The sequence below is a fragment of the Hylobates moloch genome, unplaced genomic scaffold (assembly GCF_009828535.3).
Source record: "Hylobates moloch isolate HMO894 unplaced genomic scaffold, HMol_V3 SCAFFOLD_2, whole genome shotgun sequence".
Classification (NCBI taxonomy): Eukaryota; Metazoa; Chordata; class Mammalia; order Primates; family Hylobatidae; genus Hylobates; species Hylobates moloch.
In genome coordinates, this window is record NW_026652277.1 from 24120370 (window position 1) to 24141843 (window position 21474).

Here is a 21474-nt window from a genome sequence, read left to right on the forward strand (position 1 = left end):
TATAAAAGAGACCTTTCATGAGTAAGATATGCATGTCTCTTATCATCCATGTCCTAACCCACAATTCCTACAGAAAAATGTTCTATTTAAACATAACATAAACTCTGTAACTGAAAACCAAAGAAATAATGAATATAACAGTGGGCATTAGAGCATGCCCTTAAATAAACATATAATCTAATCATTCAGTGGTTGTCTATTTATAGATGAAGAAGGACAAATGTTCAGAGAAACACAGTTTATAATATGCAGTAGAGCTGTCATCTTAAGCTACACATAAAAGCAAATGTTAATAATTCTTACTGTGCACAAGCAAATATATATTCAAAGAAGAAAAAAGTGTAAAGATCATATCTACCAAGCTTTTTGTGTTCATTGTAGAATATTTTAATAAAAAGCCTTGAAGTCAGAAATGGTTCTGCCAGTCAAAAGAGAGGGAGAGCTCCACAAATAAGTTTTTAACTAAATTCTAAACAAACCAGAATTACAAAGGCTACAAATACTATTGATTTCTGTTTATTTAAATATGTGTTGGAGAGGAAATTAGTAGCTTTGTTTTTTGTAGGATAATAATACTAATATTAACCTCGATTTTTATTTATGAAGACATTTTGCAGTTTGGTTGACAGTCTCTTGAATTATGTTCTTTCCCACTAGGTTCTGTATAAGCATGAGTACAAAGCACTATTATGTCTCATGATCTAAATAAAAACTTTTTCTAATACAATATTGTGGAGTTTGGTGTTATTGTTGTAGTTATTTTACATTTTGAAGGTTGTTTTTAAAATTATATGCAAGTAATGGCTGGGCACGGTGGCTCATGCCTGTAATCCCAGCACTTTGGGAGGCCTCCTCACCTGAGGTCAGCAGTTCGAACCCAGCCTGACTAACATGATGAAACCCCATCTCTACTAAAAAATACAAAATTAGCTGGGCATAGTGGTGTATGCCTCTAATCCCAGCTACTTGCAAGGCTGAGGCAGGAGAATGGCTTGAACCCGAGAGTCAGAGGTTGCAGTGAGCCAAGATCACGCCATTGCACTCCAGCCTGGGCAACAAAAGAGAAACTCCATCTCATAAAAATAAATGAATAAACAAATACATAATGAAAATAAGAAATAAAATTATGCAAGTAAAACATAGGAACCTGCCCAATGTAAAATAATTAATTTATTCAAATATTAGAGACACATATGGAACAAGTTTCCCATTATCACTACTCTAATTTTAGTTCTCCTTCCAGAGGTAGTGAAATCACTGAGTTCTAAAATGTACAATTGGGATAAATGTACTCAGTAAATGGAAGAATCACCATATTGGTTTCCTCACCCATATTGTGAGGGCTTTTATGGCAGGAAAGTCTAAGTGTAACCAGTAGAACTGCTTTTACCTACAGAAATAATAAATCTAAAGTGACTTCAGTGACTGATGTGCTATCAAAGACTTGAAAGATGCTGAGTAGTGATTTCTGCCACATTTCGCTCAATTAACTTGGCCCTTGCAAAAGAAAGATGGACCTTGGAGAACAACAGTGGATTATTGTAAATTTAATCATGTGATGACTCCAACTGCAGCTGCTATTCCACTTGTGGTTTTGTCGCTGGAGCACATCAACTCATCTCGTGGCACCTGTTAGCTGTTCTGGCAAATGCTGTTTCTACTTACGCCTATGGTAAAGATCATCAGAAGAAGTTTGCTTTCAACTGGCAGAGTCAGCAACACACCTCCATTTCAGAATTATATCAATTCCCCAGCTCTATGTCATAATCTGATTTGCAGGAACCTTGATTGCCTTCTCATTCACAGAATATCACACTATGACACTGCATTGATAATATGCTAATTAGACATAGTGATCTAAGTAGCAACTACACTAGATATATTGTTAGGACAAATGCATGTCAGAGGATGGAAAATAAGCACAATAAAATGTCAGGGTCTCCTCAGGGAAATGTCTAGGGGTTAAGTGATCTGTAACACATAGAATATCTCTTTCAAAATAAAGGATATTTGCTGCACAATGCTCAATGGACGGACCACTTGCAACATACACTTCATTTGGTCATACCATTTTGAGGTATTTGCTGAGCAATCCAATAAGCTGCTAGTTTTGATTGGGATCCTGAATAAGCAAACGTTCTTCAATAGCAAACTGCTCTGCCACTTGGGCCATACAACTTAGTAGATCCAATATTACTTGTAATGTCTGTGGTAGATAGGCATGCTTTATGAAACTTTTGACAAACCACTATAGCACAGAGCCTTAGAGCTTTGGCACAAACCTATGTCATCCTCTGCCGAGAAATAATCTCCAGGTTTGCCACTGAGATTATTTAACAGGCAGTCATTGACAAATGACTCCAGGCTTGCCACCGAGCCTTAGTAGAGATGAAGCTATTGACCATGGGCAACAAGCTACCATGAAACTTGAACTACCCATCATTTGACAATTTGGCATTGTCTAATCTATCATCCAATAAATGTGGGTGTCTACAGCAGCATTCCATCATCAAATGAAAGTGTTGTGCATAAGATCAAGCTCAAGTAGATCTTGAAGGTACAAGTAAGTTGTACAAAAAATAGTTTCAAATGCACATGGCCCACATTCCTGCCACATTGTCTCTTTTCTCTCAACCTATATCTATGGCATTATACCTTCAGGCAACCTATGACCAGTTGACTGAAGAAGAAGAAAAGCCTGATTTACAGATATTTCCACACAATGTGCTGGCACTCTCTCAAAGTAGATGGCTTTGCACAACAGCCTCACTTTGACGGAGAGTGGTAGGCCTGAAGGAAAGTGGTGAGGAAAAATCTTCCCATTGGGCAGAACTTTAGCAGTGTACCTGGTTGTTCATTTTGCCTGGAAGGAGCAACAGCAAGAGTTGCAGATCAATCATTTAGTTAGATTCATGGGCAGTTCAATCATTTAGTCAGATGGTTGAAAAATGGGAAGAACACAATAGGAAAATTACTGATGAGGTCTGGAGGAGAGGCATGTGGATAGACCTTCCTGTAGGGGTACAAAATGTAAAGATATTTGTGCCTTATGTGAGTGCTTACCAAAGAGCAATCTCTGCATAGGAAGATCTTTATAATTAGGTGGACAAGATGGCCCATTCTGTGGACATCAGTCAGCCTCTTTCCATATCCATTTGTGACCTTGCCCAAAGGACCTACAGATGAAGTGGCCATGGCAGGAGGGACGGAAGCTATGCATGGCCTTTCATTCACTAAGGCTGATCTGGCTAGAACCATTGCTGAGTGCCCAGCCTGCCACAGGAGAAACCAACAATGAGCCCACAATATGTCACTATTCTACAGGAGGATGAGCCAGACCTGGTGGCAAGTTAATTATATAGGACCAGGTCCAGTAGGCACTTGGTTTTTACTGAAGTAAACACACTAGAACAAAGTTTCCTTCCTTATGCACGATGCTGCTACCAAAATCACTATTCTGTAGGCCTAGGGAATGCCATAATCATCACCATGGTTTACTATACAGCATTGCTTCTGGCCAAGGAACTCATTTAACAGCAAATGAGTTGTGGCCATTGGCTCATGTTCATGAAACTTACTAGTCTTAGTATGTGAAATGGTGGTATGGTCTTTTGAAAACTCAGTTATGATGGCAACCCCTTTGGGAGCAGGTCCATGTCTTCTAAGATACATATATGCAGTAAATCAGTAAGCAACATATTTCTCTCACAGTTAGAATTCACAAGTCCAGCAATCATGTGTAGGGAATGGGAATGGCTCCTCTCACTTTTTCTCAACTTAGGGCTCTACTGATCTAGAAGTATTAGTACCAAAGAAGAATACTTCAACCAAGGAACACATTAATGATTCCATTAATTTGAGAGATGAGACTGTCCGCTAGCTACTTCACAAGTCCTCGTGCCAATGAATCAAGAAACAAATAAAAGAATACTTTATGGGCTAGGCAGATTTATCTTGATGATCAAGAGGAAATTAGATTGCCATCACAAAATAGTAGTAAGGAAGAGTATGCCTGGAATGCAGTAGATCCCCTGAGATGCCTTAGTAATCTCATATCCTGTGATAAACTTCAATGGAAAATTACAACAACCCAATAGAGCCAGGACTGTTAGTGACTTAGACCTTTCAGGGATTAAGGTTTAGGTCACTCCAACAGGCAAGAAACCACAACCAGCTGAGATTTTTGCTGAGGGCAAAGACAATATGAAATGGGTAGTGGAAGAAAGTAGTTATAAATACCAGCTATGACCATGTAAGCAGTTTTAGAAATAAGCACTGTAATAGTTAGGAGTATTTTATTTTGATACAAATATATTTTTATGTATATTAACCAATTTTTTTCAGGCTCCCATTCTCCTAGTCAAATGTAATATACAATTTGTTGATAATATTTAAGCTCTCAGTGTTTAAGTAATTGGATATCAAAAAGAGAATATTGAATCACCTAGAAGAGAGATGATTATCACCCAAAAATGGATAAAAGGAGTTCATTTCCTCTTTTGGGGAGACAGCATGTTTCAGTTGTATGAGGGATAGTTACATTATTAGGTGGAAGCATAATGTTGTTATTGCTGTCATTTAAAAATTAAGCAGGCCGGGCACAGTGGCTCATGCCTATAATCCCAGCACTTTGGGAGGCCGAGGTGGGCAGATCATTTGACGTTAGGAGATCAAGAGCAGCCTGACCAACATGGAGAAACCCTGTCTCTACTTAAAATACAAAATTAGCTGGGTGTAGCCCGGTGTGGTGGCACATGCCTGTAATCCTAGCTACTTGGGAGGCTGAGGCAGGAGAATCACTTGAACCTGGGAGTTGGAGGTTGTGGTGAACTGAGATCACACCATTGCACTCCAGCCTGGGCAACAAGAGAGAAACTCCATTTCAAAAAAAAAAATTAAGCTAAGCCGAGTGTGGTGGCTCACGCCTGTAATCCCAGCACTTTGGGAGGCCAAGGTGGGCAGATCATTTGAGGTCAGGAGTTCAAGACCAGCCTGGCCAACATAGTGAAATCCCGTCTCTACTAAAAATACAAAAAGTAGCTGGGCATGGTGGCACACACCCGTAATCCCAACTACTAGGGAGGCTGAGGAAGGAGAATTGCTTGAACCCAGGAGACGGAGGTTGCAGTGAGCCAAGATTATTCCACTGCACTCCAGCCTAGGCAACAGAGTGAGCTCCTTCTCAAAAAAAAAAAAAAAAATTAAGCCAAATATGGTTCAGAAAGGTATATAGAGATATTTAGTTGACAAGGAATCAACTGTGGTGGATTTGTATTTGTATTGTGTTAACTTAGCTAAGCTGAACTACATCTCCCAGAATCCCTTCATTGCAGAGCTCTAAATTAGTATGGGCCATAAGAGACATCATTATTTTTAAGAAACATATTGTTTAACTAGTGAAGTAACTTTCCAACTGATCTTCAGTTATTTCTGAAACATTAAAAATACCCAATTAAAAATAGTGGGTTAAAAAAATTGTAAAGCATTCATATCGTGGAATATTATACAGCTATTAAAAAGCACACTGTGGAAATTTATTTTCTGGAATGGACAGATGTCCAAAATAGCTGTTTTTTTCTGAGACAGAGTCTCACTCTGTCACTCAGGGTAGAGTGCAGTGGTGCAGTCATGGCTCACTGCATTCTTGACCTCCTGGGCTCAAGCAATCCTCCTGCCTTAGCCTCCCAAGTAGCTGGGACTACAGGCACACGCCACCTTACCTGGCTAATTTTTGTGTTTTTTTGTAGAGATAGGGTTTCACTATGCTGCTTAGGCTGGTCTCGAACTCCTGGGCTCAAGAGATCCACCCACCTTGGTCTCCCAAAGTGCTGGGATTATAGGCATAAGCCACCATGCCCGGCCTCCACAATAGGCTTAAAATGAAGAAAATCAGACCATAAAATTGTATGTAGAGTACTGGCTCATTTGTTATTGTATGCATTTTCCACTGGAAAAAAGTCTGAAGGAACATAAGATGACTGTGTCTATGTGATGTGAGTATAGATTATTTTTCCCTTCTTTGAAACTACTCGTATTTCCTAATTTTTCTTTAATAAGCATATATTACCTTTGTAATTAAAATAAACTTTTATAATAGTACTTTGTAAGAACACAGAGTACTTTCTGGTCTCACATCAGCACATCTGTCTCTCTATCCAGGTGTTCACTGCTGTATTCTGTGAGAGATGCATAATAATGCTTCTCATATTTGCTTACATTCAAGTAGGAGTGATTGGGTATTTATTACTATGTACCATTACACAGCCAATTGTAATATCAGAAACTCAGTGTCTCAAATTCAGGGACAAAATCTTTTTCACCATGGAATTCCTACCACCTCTCACAGTGCTGGCACATAGTAGGACTCATTAAATAAGTTGAATGAATCAATAAATGAACCCCTGATTCTTCTATTTCCTTTGATCCTTCAAGGTGTCATCTTAGCAATTGTACTTCCTTAATGTTTATTTAGTTTGTTCCCTCCTTTCTACCTCCACCACCACTTATTAATTCAGATCCACATGATGTCCTGCCTCTATTTCTCTCTACATTGCAGCTAGGGTGCATTGTTTAAGAAACAGAACAAATCTCATTATGCCAATCAAGATGCTGTCTTTACTGCTAGCTAGAGAGAAGTAAGCAGCTAAACAGGAAGTAAAATTTGGTTCTTTTTATTCACTACTGCCTTCTTTGCTATGTTACAACTCCTTTCCATATTTTAATACTTGTTTTGTGGAAATACGCCTAATCTCACACACTTCCCTCCTTTTCCTTGCCAAGATGGGAATCAATGGCAGCAGGCAAGGCCGGGCATGGTGGCTCATGCCTGTAATCCCAGCACATTAGGTGGCTGAGGCCAGTGAATAACCTGAGGTCGAGAGTTCGAGACCAGCCTGGCCAACATGGCAAAACTCCATCTCACTAAAAATACAAAATTAGCTGAGCGTCGTGGTAGGCATCTGTAATCCAAGCTACTCGGGAGGCTGAGGCACGAGAATCACTTGAACCCGGGAGGTGGAGGCTGCCGTGAACTGAGATTTCGCCACTGCATTCCAGTCTGGGCAACAGAGAGAGACTCCGTCTCAAAATCAAACAAAAAAAAAAAGACAGTAGGCAGTAGTGTTGGTGATGACAATGTTCATCACTTATTCATTCATTCATCAAGCATTTATGGATCATGTAGCAGAAACAAGCTGTCCTAAATGCTGTCAGTGCCAAGATAACCAGTGCATAACTCTTATCCCCAAGAAACTGTTATCCTAGTCTGAGGAGAATGCACGCTATGGCAGAACTGCCTGAGAAGCACATGCCTATTGGAGGTTTGGGCCAATTGGGCTTTGAGAGACCTGAGGAAATAGTGATTAATTCTCACAGGTAGGCAGTGCACAGTGGCTCACGCCTGTAATCACAGCATTTTGAGAGGCCGAGGCGGGTGGATCACTTGAGGTCAGGAATAGGAGGTCAGGAATGGCCTGGCCAACATAGTGAAACCCCGCCTCTACTAAAAATACAAAAATTAGCTGGGCATGGTGGCACATGCCTGTAATCCCAGTTACTTGGAGGCTGAGGCAGGAGAATTGCTTGAACCCAGGAGGCAGAGGTTGCAGTGAGCCAAGATCGCACCATTGCACTCCAGCCTGGGCGACACAGCAAGACTCTGTCTCAAAAAAAAAAAAAAAAAAAAATTCTCAAACAGGTAGGGAAAAGGCAGGCTTACAGAAGTGCTCATATTTGAGCTGGAGCATTGATAGAAGAGCTGGATTCCTCGGTTGGGAAAAGGCTTTCAGGCATGTGGACAAGGCTGAGCAAAGGCAGAGAGATGGGAAAGCCCCAAAGGTGGTAACAGAGTGATGGTGATGATGGAGGAGTAAAAGTGGAGATGCGACCTAAAAAAGAAGAAGCCTGACTAGTCAGGGTCTTTCAATGTCATGATGCTTTTAGATTTCATTATATAGGCATAAAGAAGTATTGAAGGATTTTAAAACTTGAAATGATTAGTATTGTGTTTGGAAGAATAGATGGGATGACAGAAAGACTTGAGGCAGAGAAACCTTTTAGGACCTTAGTGTGGAAGTCCAGATGACAGACAGCGAGGGGCTGAGACAGACTGGGAGTGAGGAGAGCAGGGAGGGTGGTGGTAAAGCAAAAGCTATAAAAGATCTTTTTTTTTTCTTTTTTGTGAGCCGGCGTCTCACTCTGTCGCCAGGCTGGAGTGCAGTGGCTCGATCTCCGCTCACTGCAACCTCTGACTCCCTGGTTCAAGCGATTCTCCTGCCTCAGCCTCCTGAGTAGCTGGGATAACAGGTACCTGCCACCACGCCCAGCTAACATTTTTATTTTTAGTAGAGAGGGGGTTTCACCATATTGGCCAGGATGGCCTCGATCTCCTGACCTTGTGATCCGCCCGCCTTGGCCTCCCAAAGTGCTGGGATTACAGGTGTAAGCCACTGCACCCTACCATAAGATCTTTCTGTGCAGATAGAAATATGAGAATTTGATTAAAAATAAATATAGGGCTTGAACACTCTGGAAAGAGAGGGCTCTGATGAAAGTGAATTGTGTAACAATGGCTCCAGGCAACACTACAGCTGTGTCCAAGCCGGACCAGAGAAGGCTTTTCCTGGAACCAGAGAAAGAGAATGGGAAAATGGCCAGGGTCGAGCAGTAATTCCATGGATAGCAAGAGGCAAGGCCAGAACAGAGCTTCTGCACCCCAGGGACTCTGATTATATATGCACCCCTCCCATCACCCCCAACCCACCCAAGCCTCACAGAGTGGCATGCAAGGAGTGGGAGACAGAGGTTCTGCCACCTGCCTGATGAGAACTATTATTCTAGAAGGACCCTCCAGGAGGGACCTAGGCAGAGTTGGGAAGATGGTCACTGGAGCATGGGAAAGAGGTTTAGGGTTGGAGATCCAGGAATCAGCAGCATGTGGAGGATAATGGAAGTCACCACAGTGGAAGAACGTGCCTACATGTGAGGTGGAACTGGTCAGGGTTGTTATTGGGAGGGTCATAGACCTCCTTGCAGAGCTGATAAAAGCTATGAACTCCTTCCTAGAAAAATGCATGCACACACACACACACACACACACACACACACACATCCCCCAAATGTAGTGTATAATTACAGGAAATTCACAGAGTAAAGTTAAAAGAGTGAGAAAGAAGAAAGCCGAAGATGGATGACTAGGGAATCACCCCCATAATTAGGAGGATACTACAAAGTAAATACAGCAAGATCAAAGAAACAGAAGAGCCAAGGGAGCGGTAGCAAAGAAGCCTTGGAAAGGGAAGTTTCCAGCATGTCAGATAGATTGAAATTGAAAGAAGACATTTAGCTTGACAATTAGACATTGGTGATTTTTGGCCAGTAAGTACAATATATTGTCAAGCACACAGTATTATAATGACTTGTTACTGAGCACAGTGCCTGGGACATGGTATCATGATAAATGCTTGTAAATATTTGATGAATTAATTCATTAATTTCAGTAGCATGTTGGCAGGAGAAGCCAGATTGCAGAGGGGAGTAGTGATAGGAATTTTTAAAATAATAGTAGTGAATGATTCATGGCACCCAACACAGCTGGGTATGAACAGAAGAAGAGAGCTGAAGTGGTAATGACAGAGGTTTTTATGGATGATGAGACTTGGGCATGTTTGTGTAAGATGAGAGAATAAAACTGTGGAGAGGAAGGGACCAAAGATGTCAGAGGGAGGGAAGGAGTTAAGTAACTGAACAAAATTAGGGCCATGGCAAGAGAGTATGGGATAGAGTTCAACAGAGGTAAAATTTACCTTGGAAAAGATGCATGCCATCTTCTAAAGAAAAGAGAGCAGAAAGAAGATTAGAGGCATAAGGCAACAGTTAGGATTTACTATGCACAGGAATTATATTAGGTTGTCTTACGTAATCCATCCAACGAATCTTTGGAGTAGGCATTATTAGTTTCATTTTTTTTTTTTTGAGACGGAGTCTCACTCTGTCGCCCAGGCTGGAGTGAAGTGGCACAATCTCGGCTCACTGCAAGCTCCACCTCCCGGGTTCACACCATTCTCCTGCCTCAGCCTCTCCGAGTAGCTGGGACTACAGGCGCCCGCCACCACGCCCGGCTAATTTTTTTTTTTTTTTGTATTTTTAGTAGAGACGGGGTTTCACCGTGGTCTCGATCTCCTGACCTCGTGATCCGCCCGCCTCGGCCTCCCAAAGTGCTGGGATTACAAGCGTGAGCCACCGCGCCCGGCCTAGTTTCATTTTTTAGATAAGAAAACTGAGGCTCATAGAAATCGGGCAACATGCTCAAGTTGACACAGTCAGAAATTGATAGAGCTCCAGATTACCAATTTCAAAGCCCATGCTTTTACATACATTAAAGTTTTGAGGTGCCAAAGATGAAAAGGGAGTTACAGAAGTTCATAACTGATAGTTTCTACATTTACAGATATTAGAAGACTGCTGGGAGTGAGAGGGAATGTTGCAATAGGAAGAGAGGTAAACAGTTGGGACTGCCACTGTGAAGAATAAATTGTTTTGCAACATCAGGGACCCAGATTAAAACAAAAAACACTCACAGAGGCACATAGATATTAAAATGTGTTAAAGAAAAATAACTGTAGATCTACACGTTTTTTACCTCACTTGCAAAGCTGTTGCAATTCAACTAAATAACAACAGCATTTTTCTCACAGGTACCCACATGTAATTCCTTTCTGTGGCCACAGTAGGGCAGGAGCTCTCTTTTATAGGAATCATAGTCCTGCATAATTTTATCCTCATCAAAGTGTATTTTTGATACTTTGAGATTTACAAACTATATTCGCAAGCATAATGAGAAGGCAAACTTATTTTAAAGAAACTTGCCTCAATGCTGTGATCAAGTAAATGCAATTAAACATTACATAAATGGGAAAAGCTGCATCCCACAGCATTCGAGCATATCTTTAAAATGCAAATGATTTACTTCTTTAATGATGAAAGAAAAAATCTTGTGAAAGCATCATTTTCAGATGAATAAAATATCAAACCCAGGGTATTTTTTATATCTAGTTGTCTTACAAATATTTTACATACAGGCTTGTAAACTAAAAAAGAAAAAAGTATATTTGGCACGTTTTGGTAATTGAATCTTAAAAATAAATAATTTCTAGCTAAGCTTTCAAAAGTATACTTACTAGATTTCATTTTTCAATTCAGAAATTTAAAGAGAATTCATAACAAAAATGGTCTACAACACCATTATACAGACGATTCCTTTTTTAAAAAAATAAGATAACATGTTTGGAGTTATAAATTCAAAAAGTACGAATAATTTTAAAAATGCAAAGCAAATGTCACCTTCCCCTTATCATCTTCTCCCCTCCCCTATTCCTTCCCCCTGAAAGTAACCACTGTTAGATTCCTGCGATTGAAGAACACTTTCCCAAGGAATGTTTTACCCTAAGATTAGGAATGGCATTTAAAACAACAGGCTTTAATCACTTCAAAAGAATTTGAACCAGAACCCAGGTTGCAATTTGATTGCACATGTGAAATGTTGCAATGGCCTCAGAACCAAAATCCCGAGTAAATGGCCAGCTATTCCCCCACCATTCCCACCAACACCTTTCAGAGGGAATGAGAAATCAAAGTGCCTGCTCACCTCCAGAAATGATCTTTCCAGAGGTAAAATATTTGGGGTATGCTTAAGCAGCAGCTGTTCCTGCTGTCTGCCAGAAGCCCAGAAAAAAGACTCTGTCGCCAGGGCTGTCAATATGGTCCTTTCTTACACACTGAGATCAATTTAACAAAACAAAACAAAAATAGGCTAGCTTAGAAATGACAAGGAATTTAGCCATACACGTTGAAGAGAAAAGTGTGTTTTACATATATCCTGAATAAAGTATCTAACTTTTAAAGAATGTTGTAAACTATTTCCATATGTACATTATATCAAAGTACTTTCCGCAAGTTCAGTTGAAAGGAAATACCCAGAGCATTAGGCCCATCAGAAATGATGTCTCCAGTTGTGGTTTTCAGATGCCCTGCCATGCATTTGCCCAGAACTAATCAAAGACAGCTTGATACTATCAGCCAGTGTGTGCGTATGGGGGTGTGTGTGTGTAATTCCTTACAAAGAGAAAAAAAAATCATTTTAGGTAAAACATGATACAGCAGGATATCAGTTGGCTTTTTGGTTTATTTCCAATATTATCACTGCTCTTCAATCATTCTAAATGAGAAGACTTCATCCTGGCCATCTTGATGCATTTTTTTGTGTTTCTCTGTAAGTAGGTAAGAAGGCAGCTCTTGTACTGCAAGCAGGAAAGAGGCTTACTGAGCATCTCTACCATGAACCATGTGCTGTGTGATGTGGACCACACGAGGTATTTCAGCAACCCTCAGAACCTCTGAAATTATGATTATTTATCTTCATTTTTACAGGTGAGGTGACTAAAATGGAAAGAAGGTAAGAAAATTGCTCAGTCACCTAACTGGTTAATGGTAGACCTATGATTTAAACCCATGTTTGTCTAATACCCAATCGTACACAGTTTGTACCACATCGTTGTGAAAGGGCAGTTCAAGATCCATCTGGGTGAAGATCAGCCAGGAGATCTGTTACCATGAAAGTTCTTGGCCTGACTTTCAGAGGTTCTGATTGGGGACATCTTTGATGGAGCTTGGGTTTCTGAATTTTAACAAGTTTCCCAGAAGAATCCTAAGTGAATCTAAAGTGTGAGAACCACTGACAATATTGTTAAGCTCAGATTTTTGAAACAGAAAAGGAAATTTCAGAAGACAAACCTCATGGGAGCTTTTGATGTCAATTTCTGAAGACATGGCAATCCCAAGTGTTTTCTTCACTGCCAATCCTGTCCTTTGCATCACCTCTTAGCTTTGTGTTACGTTGAATAGAGTGATCCTTGACTCCAAACAGATTGAGTTACCAGCTTTCTCTGCTTAAAATTCCCTCAGCAGAAGTCAGTCTTTCAACCCACCATCAGCAATTACAAAACTAAATATATAAATACTCCTTGAGGAGGGAACATGTTGACTCACATGAAATGAGCGTGTGTGTGGGTTTGGGTGCCTAGGGCAGGGGTTCCAGGATTATGTCCAGAAAGAGAGCATACATTTAGGGTTAGCATGCTCCTTGGTCCCCTGAACTCTTTGCTTTGGGGGTGGGATATTGGCAGGTAAAAGCCAGAGCAGCGCCCTCTAAAGCATGGGACCCAGGGGAGAGGCCCCTTGTCTGAGGGCCGCACTGGTCCTAGAGATGAATGGTAAGGACCCACACAACCTGGTGTCTGGAGAACCCCCTAACCTCATTTCTGTTGTGCTTTCCCTCAGCTTCAGGACCTCCTCCTGCCTCCGGACTATTCTCTGCTGGAAAGCTCTTTCCCACATATCCTTATGGCCACCCTCCTCACTGCCTTCAGGTCTTTGCTTCAATGTCCCCCTCTTGGGGAAGCCTCCCCTCACCAGGTTATTCAAACTGCAACCCCTTACTTCCACCCTGCATTCTATCCCCTTTATCTGCTTTATATATATATATATATATACATTTTTTTTTATTTTTTTTTATGTTTTTTTTTGAGACGGAGTCTCACTCTGTCCCCAGGCTGGAGTGCAGTGGCGTGATCTCAGCTCACTGCAACCTCCGCCTCCTGGGTTCATGCCATTCTCCTGCCTCAGCCTCCCAAGTAGCTGGGACTACAGGCGCCTGCCACCATGCCCAGCTAAATTTTTTGTATTTTTTAGTAGAGACGGGGTTTCACCGTGTTAGCCAGGATGGTCTCGATCTCCTGACCTCGTGATCCGCCCGCCTCGGCCTCCCAAAGTGCTGGGATTACAGGCGTGAGCCACCGTGCCCGGCATCTGCTTTATATTTTGTATAGCATTTATTGTTCATATCATGTTTTTTACTTACTTACCTATTGACATATTACTTATTCCTTCATTCATTTATTGTCTGTCAGCCCTCACTGGAAGGTAATCTCCAGTAAGGCGGGGATTTTTGTCTGTTTTGTTCATCTTAGTGCCTATATTAGCATTTTGTACATAGTCAACAAATTGTAAATAATACTTGACTGATTGTGAAGAAATTTTAAAAACCAGGGGCTTGGTGTCTTTCCCATCTTACACTGGAGCAGGATATCCTGGCTGTCACTGGGGGACGGCGTGAATTCAGAGATAATGACAAATGGAGTGAGGGAGAATGATGATGATTTTCATTCAGCAACCTTATCCTCTTTCGTCTCCCCCAAATTGTCAAAAAAATGAATCTTCCTGAGGGAACCCCTTGAGAATGAAGCAGAGAGCATGGTTGAAGAGGCAGCAATCAACGCCTTATTTTATCTACGGGATAAATGAGTGGCAAGACTCCATGACTCTCTCTTTTGCTTGTTCTCTCTTAAAAATAGAATTGTAGGGCCGGGCGCGGTGGCTCATGCCTGTAATCCCAGCAATTTGGGAAGGCAAGTCGGGTGGATCACCTGAGGTCAGGAGTTCGAGACCAGCCTGACCAACAAGGCGAAACCCTGTATCTACTAAAAATACAAAAATTAGCTGACCGTGGTGGTGGGTGCCTGTAATCCCAACTACTCGGGAGCATGAGGCAGGAGAATCACTTGAACCCGGGAGGTGGAGGTTGCAGTGAGCTGAGATTGCGATTGCGCCACTGCATTCCAGCCTGGGCAACAGAGTGAGACTCTGTCTAAAAAAAAAAAAAAAAAAAAAAAAGAAGAGAGAGAGAGAATTGTGGGAATTCCCAATCAGGAAAATATTTCAACATAAAAATATATTGGCTTAAAATTCTCTGGAGGAAATGTAATGGTAATATATGTCAAAAAGAAAAAGGGGTGACACAGTGGCTCACATCTCTAATTCCATTGCTTTGGGAGGCCGAGGCAGGAGAATCGCTTTGAGGCCAGGAGTTTGAGACCAGCCTAGGCAACGTAGCAAGACTCCATCTTTTTTTTCTTTTTTTAAACAAAAACCATTTTACAAATTAGCCAGGTGTGGTGGTACATGCCTGTAGTCCCAGCTGCTTGGAAGGCTGAGGCAGAGGATTGCTTGAGCCCAAAAGTTTGACGTTGCAGTGAGCCAGGAATGGCACCATTAAACTCCAGCCTAGTCAATAGAGCAAGACCCTGTCTCTAAAAAAACAAAACAAAATGGAAGAAAAAAGAAAGAATATAAAACTTCCAAATGTTAGAAAAGCTTGTTCCTGTCTTTTCGAAAATGGCTACTATACTATAACAAAGAACGATATCATGTCCTTTGCAGGAACATGGATGGAGCTGGAGGCCATTATCCTTAGCAAACTAATGCAGGAACGGAAAACCAAATTCTGCATGTTCTCACTTATAAGTAGGAGCTAAATGATGAGAACACATGGACACATAGAGGGAAACAAACACTGGGGCCTACTGCAGGGTAGAGGGTGGGAGGAGGGAGAGGACCAGGAAAAATAACTAATGGGTACTAAGCTTAATACCTGTGTGATAAAATAATCTATATAACAAACTCCCATGACATAAGTTTACCTATATAACAAATCTGCACATATACCACTGAACTTAAAAGTTAAAAATAAATAAATAAATACATTTACAAAAACTCAAAAAAATGGCTATGGAGCTTTTGATATGCTTAAAAATTGATAAAACAGTTCTCTTTAAAATTATTAAAATGTTCACTCTGTTGGAAATGATATCCTTTGCAAGGATTTACATTTTGAATGAAAAGTTTCAGATGACAATCTGAAAATGTGCAAGAGTCTACATAACTTTCCAAAATGTTAAGGGGTACTCAAGTAAAAAGAAATATTTAAACATCATTGCACTGTACCATTGTTTTAGAGGTATGTTGCTATGTAACAAATCACCTCAAAATTGAATGGAATGTAAAAAGCAGCCATTTTATTTTTTCCCACCATCCATTGGGCTGATTAGACATAACAATGCAGTTTTCTACTAGTCTTGCTTAAGGTCTCTCATGCAATTGCAATCAGATGGCAGCTGTGGCTAGAAAGAGTCGTCTAGATCAGGGTCCCAATATATGAGCTAAGAGACCAAATCTGACCTGACATCAGTTTTTGTAAATAAAACTTTATTGGAACATAGCCATGACCATTTGTTTATGTATTATCTATGGCTACTGACACTCTACAATGGCAGAATTGAGTAGTTGTGACAGAGAGACCATATGGCCTGTGACATCTTTTTTTTTTTTTGAGACGGAGTCTTGCTCTGTCACCCAGGCTGGAGTGCAGTGGCGCAGTCTCGGCTCACTGCAAGCTCCGCCTCGCAGGTTCACGCCATTCTCCTGCCTCAGCCTCTCCGAGTAGCTGGGACTACAGGCGCCCGCCACCAAGCCCGGCTAATTTTTTTTTTTTTTTTTGTATTTTTAGTAGAGACGGGGTTTCACCGTGGTCTCGATCTCCTGACCTCGTGATCTGCCCGCCTCGCCCTGCCAAAGTGCTGGGATTACAAGCGTGAGCCACCGCGCCCGGCCTGCCTGTGACATCTTTATATGACTTACACTAAGATGCAATAAACATGTGAATTTTCTTCAAGACCATTTGTTCTTTAGGCAAGTCAAGCTGTAAGCTTATTTTCAACCCTAGAATGAGAGCGAGTTGAGAGAGTAAAGCCTTCAGGCTATTTGCACAGATCAAGGAATATAGAAGCTGAATGAATATCAAGGGAATTTGGTCAGTAAATTGATTCTTTTCCTCCTTAATGGTAGGTGGTTGGTGCCTAAATTATCTAGGGGATTGCATAATTTAAATATCCCTTAATGTAGAGGAGGATTTATTTGCTCCTAACTAAAACAGTTTAGGAAAGCTTTTCTTTTGCTGGTCTCCCTTAGGATGGAAAAGTAGCCCTGGGGCCACACAGGTACAGTAAAAGCTATGTGCTGACAAAGATGTTCCTTCTTAGTGATTAACAATTAGTTCACACATTTCAGGTTTATTGGCCTTTAAATATTGAGAGTGAATTGGATTGCCTGAATTGATTTTGTTTTTCATAAAAACTATTTCTTGACTTAAGGCATTTGCACATGTTGGTTTCTATGTCCGGAGTGTTCTCCCTTTTTGTCACCCAGCCAACACCTACTTATTTTGTTGTGAGCTTAAACATCACTTTCTCAGAAAAAGCCTCCCTTAACTACCCCATGAGGTTCCCTTTCCACATTATTTCACAGCACTGTGGACCTTCTTTTTGTGAGTCTAATCCCAGTGTGTGCAACAACAAATGTATTTATATGTTCCCCATTTAACATTGTCTCTCCTGTGTGCCATGAGGCCAAGGGAAGAGTCTCATCTGCTTTGTTGACTACTGTATTAACATTTATCCAGCAGCATAGTTTCTGGTACATGGTAGTTTCTAATAAATATTTATCGAGTAAATGAATGAAAGCTAAAGCAATTATAAAAGAATGTAAATGTTTGGCAAAAATACATAATCCTTCGGGTTAACCAGAAACATTTAAGAAGATTTATTAAAAATTATTGAATAGCTAATATTTTGGAAACCCAAAAGCATCTTTTCATCCAGAATTATTGCGGATCTTATCCTTTAATTTAGAAAATGTTAGGGACTGAATGTTTGTGTCCCCCTCAAAATTTATATGTTGGAATCCTAACTTCCAATGGGATGGTGAGGCTTTGGGGAGGTATTATATATAATTAGATTTTGAGGATGGAGCCCTGATGACGAGATAAGTGCCCTTCTAAGAAAAGACATGAGATAGGTGATCTCTCCACCACGTGGATACAGCAAGGAGATGGCCATCTGCAAACAGGAAGAGACATGGAATCTGCCAGTGCCTTGATCTTGGCCTCAGCTTCCAGAACAGTGAGAAATAAATGTTGTTCAAGCCACTCAGTCTGTGGTAGTTTGTTACAGTAGCATGAACTAGCTGAGATAGAAATGAAATTCATAAAGACAGTGTTAACTTCTTTTCTTTTTTTTTTTTTTGAGACGGAGTCTCGCTCTGTAGCCCAGGCTGGAGTGCAGTGGCGCAATCTGAGCTCATTGCAAGCTCCACCTCCCAGGTTCACGCCATTCTTCTGCCTCAGCCTCCGGGTAGCTGTGACTACAGGTGCCCACCACCACGCCCGGCTAATTTTTTGTATTTTTAGTACAGACAGGGTTTCATCGTGTTAGCCAGGATGGTCTCCATCTCCTGACCTCATGATCCACCCACCTCGGCCTCCCAAAGTGCTGGGATTACAGGTATGAGCCACCATGTCCAGCCAGATAGTGTTAGCTTTTCTACTCCTGGTTTAGAATAGTGTTTACCACATCTAGTTGTTAAGAAGATGGAACTTTCCCCTTTGCAAGATTTTAAATTCTTTTCCCTTCCATTCATACAGAGAACTGGTCACACAGAGCACTGGATTCAATAAAAGGCTCGTTTTGGATTTTATAAAATCAAACCCCAAACTCTTTACAGAATCAAAGTATTAATAAGTACTCATAACAACAATTTATAAAGTGCAAGTCATTATCAAACATGTACCAGATATATATCAGAGCCCCTGGTACCAAGAGCATACTATATTAGTGATCGTATACTGTAACTTGAGTAATATCTAGGGATGTGCTGGTAGTATTTAACCTCCAGCTCTCTGGGGGAAAACAGGATTTTGTAGCATTTGCTGAGGTGTAAATACTCTCACCATAACAATCTCAAGGTGCCAACCAGACGTCACTGGATGCAAAGCTGGAAAGAGGTGCACACAACTGGCTCTCACAAGCTGAGGTAAGGTAGCTCCAGCACACCAACTTTTTCTATTGGACCTAATAATGGCAGAATAATTATTACCATCAATAAACAATATACTTTAGAGAAAAATCATAACATTCAGAACTGCTTCACAATCTTACGCTGTGAGGATTATATGTGGTTTTAGTTGGTTTGATAAGATGCATAGTTTACAGTGAAAGTTGGACATAGCCCTGACTATCAAAATTCTGGAAGCCCAAGCTCTTAATCATTAGGGTAGAGATTATAGGATGTTATTAAGTTGCTAAAACAAACTCGATTTGCTTACTTAAACATTTGGAGATTTTATTTTATTTATTTATTTTTTTTTGAGACGGAGTCTTGCTCTGTCGCCCAGGCTGGAGTGCAGTGGCGCGCTCTCGGCTCACTGCAAGCTCCGCCTCCCGGGTTCACGCCATTCTCCTGCCTCAGCCTCTCCGAGTAGCTGGGACTACAGGCGCCCGCCACTACGCCCGGCTAATTTTTTTGTATTTTTAGTAGAGACAGGGTTTCACCATGGTCTCGATCTCCTGACCTCGTGATCCGCCCGCCTCGGCCTCCCAAAGTGCTGGGATTACAAGCGTGAGCCACCGCGCCCGGCGAGATTTTATATTTTTAAGGGTAAAAGAACGCTTTCAACCTTCTAACAGAATTTATAAGCAATTCAATGGAAGGAGAAATATTAGACTTTAAAAAGAAAACCACTGACTACATTCACATGTCTTTTTAGGAACCTGTCAAGAATACTTTGTCACACACATAGAACTGGATTCAATAAGAGCTTCATTTTGTTTTTTACAAAAATCAAAACCCAGAAGAGTTATAGAATCCATTTGGGTCACTTGGACAGAGTCGTTACCATGTTCACACCCGTCAATGCTCTTTGTCTTCTAAATACTGAACTTCAACACCAGCTTGTGAATATGAAAAAACAATTCAGCATAAGTGAAATAATCAGATATGTAAGAATGCTCATGTTTTAAAATAGAGAAAAACTGGAAATAGCCCAAATGTTCAAAATAAAGGGAATGTCTAAATTATAGCATGTAAATTTGATACTGCATGCAGCTACTAAAATATTCTTTGAAAAATGTAATCACAGGGGTTATGTGGGGGAAAAAAAGAGTTGAAAGTTTATATATGCAGTGGCCTTCCAGTTTTGACTTAAAATGTCTCTTTCATTCATGGAAAACAAGATGGGAGGAAAAACATCCAACTATTAAAAATGACTGAGTAGTGGCCAGGCGTAGTGGCTCAAGCCTGTCATCCCAACACTTTAGCAGGCCGAGGCAGGTGGACGTCCTGAGGTCAGGAGTTCGAGACCAGCCTGGCAAACATGGCAAACCCGTCTCTACTAAAAATACAAAAATTAGCGAGATGTGGTGACAGGCGCCTGTAATCCCAGCTACTCGGGAGGCTGAGGCAGAATGGCTTGAACCCAGGAGGTGGTGGTTGCAGTAAGCTGAGATCACGTCACTGCACTCCAGCCTGGGTGATAGAGCGAGACTCTGTCTCCAAAATAATAATAATAATAATAATAAGACTAAGTAGTGAAATTGAGATTTTTTTTATCATTCTATTTTTCCAAACTTTCCAAATAGTCTACAAAGATGTAAGTAAAACCATTTAACATACGAAGAATTCTTGGAAAAGAATGTACACCTCAATTCTTTAACTTCCTTACATTTCTCAAAGTTCACCCATTTCATATTTTGCTGAAACTTGCTAGTTCCCACCAGCTAGAGCCTGTGTGTCCGGTCATGTTGTTCTACCTAACTTGGAGCAGCAAGGAGAGGGAGGAGCCTCCCTCCACCAGCAAGAACTCAGGCTGGGGTGGCAAACAGGCTTTCTCTTCCACAGCAATTTTTCAGAAATTACATCTCAAACCTTTCAAAAACTAGACTGGCCTACAGAGCAGCCAATTAATTTAAGTTTTAAGGCACATTATGGTCTGAGCATATTATTAAAAGTGCCAGTTTTTAGATTGTTATATCAAATACAATAAAACAGTCACAGAACTGCTTGGTGCAGTATATATAAGCCTAAATCATGAGACAGTGATGTAAATCTGCCTTAGAATTCAAGCTGTTCAATTCTATCCCTGTTTTATAATATTTTCAATATTGTGATTAAGCATTATACAAGATAATTAATTCTACTATCCTGGTTTCTTAACAATCTTTGGGATTGGCAAGTGTTTGGAGAAAGCTAATGGATCTCAATCGTTTGAGACTATGAATGTTGACAACAGGGATCCCAGCTATCATTGATTATGCTAGCATTTATCAGAGTGCCCAGTCATTAGACTTATTCACTAGCACAGCTGCAAAAATCCTACCAACAATACAAATGGTTCTGGGTTTTCTATAACCTGTGTCTGTTCTCTCACCAGTAAAATGGGAATAAAGCTGTTGGAGTTGCTTGGAGGACTAAAACAGATTTGGTGGAGTCAGGCACACAGCCAGTCAAGTGTACTGTGGTTAAAATGAAATTTTTTTTTTTTTTTTGAGGAGTCTCACCGTCGCTCAGGCTGGAGTGCAGTGGCGCAATCTCGGCTCACTGAAACCTCTGCCTCACAGGTTCAAGCGATTCTTCTGCCTCAGCCTCCTGAGTAGCTGGCATTACAGGTGCATGCCACCACTCCTGGCTAATTTTTGTATTTTTAGTAGAGACGGGGTTTTACCATACTGGTCAGGCTGGTCTCGAACTCCT